Source organism: Palaemon carinicauda, chromosome 27 (assembly GCF_036898095.1).
Source record: "Palaemon carinicauda isolate YSFRI2023 chromosome 27, ASM3689809v2, whole genome shotgun sequence".
In the NCBI taxonomy this organism is placed as follows: Eukaryota; Metazoa; Arthropoda; class Malacostraca; order Decapoda; family Palaemonidae; genus Palaemon; species Palaemon carinicauda.
The window spans coordinates 80,245,499-80,247,050 of record NC_090751.1 but is presented as its reverse complement, the minus strand read 5'-3'; positions in this window follow the sequence as shown (position 1 = coordinate 80,247,050).

Genomic DNA, 1,552 nt, shown 5'->3' with positions numbered 1-1,552 from the left:
GCATCTTAGGTATTTATCAAGCTTATTCTTAAACACATCTACGCTCACTCCTGATATGTTTCTTAGATGAGCTGGCAGCACATTAAATAGTCGCTGCATTATCGATGCTGGTGCGTAGTGGATTAATGTCCTGTGCACCTTCCTTAGTTTTCCTGGTATATTTTTTTGGCACTATTAATCTACCTCGGCTTGCTCTTTCTGAGAGAGAGAGAGAGAGAGAGAGAGAGAGAGAGAGAGAGAGAGAGCGAGCTCCGAGTAGTGAGATAATTGGGATCATTCGCAAAAAGAAATTTGGCAAGGATGAAATAATATTCCGTCCTGCAAATCAAGGAGAATGCTATATTTGGAATATAAAACAGAGTAAGAACATGGAAATGGCATTACTGCTAATGCATGCCAGTGAAGACCAAAGGAAAGCTGTGAAATGATAAAAGGAAAATACTCAAAATTTAATAAATTTCAAAAGGGAGCAAATACATTTTCAACATTGCAATGATGAAACTATGTTATGCAATGCGAGTGATCTACCCGAAGAAAATAAAATGCTCGCAGCTTTTTATTTTTCACATGGAATAAGACTAAAAGGCTCTAACAAGTCACTAAATCTACTAAAAATAACGGCAGTGCAATATTCATTACAATTTACATAACGTAATCTAAAATTGAAAAACAATGTATATGCGAGGTAGCTTGATAAAATGCAACGTTTGTAAGGTCATAATACAAACCAAACTATATGTATGGTTACTCCCAATTATCTAGGGAAAGGAAATTCTAAGAACAATGGTTATAGCAAGAGATGACCAATTAGCCTTTTTTTACTGTCTAACTTCCTCCGGTGCCTTAGATGACCGCGGAGGTAGCAGCAGTAGGGGATTCAGCATTATGAAGCTTCATCTGTGGTGGATAATGTGGGAGGGTGGGCTGTGGCACCCTAGCAGTACCAGCTGAACTCGGTTGAGTCCCTGGTTAGGCTGGAGGAACGTAGAGAGTAGATGTCCCCTTTTTTTTGTTTTGTTTCATTTGTTGATGTCGGCTAGCCCCCAAAATTGGGGGAAGTGCCTTTGGTATATGTATGTATGTACTTCCTCTTTCAAGCTTTACTTCCCCCGATTGCTTTTCAAACCCAGACCCCTAAAATCTAACCAAAATGATTTCTGTGATGTGATTGTTAGTCACCTTGTCCAAGACTGTACTCATATACTCTGAAACTGTAAGAGAACCTGATTTATATTCATAAACCCCTCAACTATTCACTAATCAACAGAAGCGACTGTATATGTTATTCATATTACCTCAGCCATTTTTATTTTGTCAGAATTAGACTCGATGATTATCCTTGGTAAGTTTAAGTATAAAATACTTCCTCTTACTTTTTCCTTCAACATATTCACCTTTTATTTTACCTTTATTCTGAGTGAGATTAAAGCATAAAGAGAGTTTTTACTAGACATTCCTTATCAATAATTACTAAAGATTACAATAAAGGAATAGGAGAAGCCTCGGGTTATCTGAATGAGGTATAAGTCAGCATTTTATAGAAGCAGTGAGA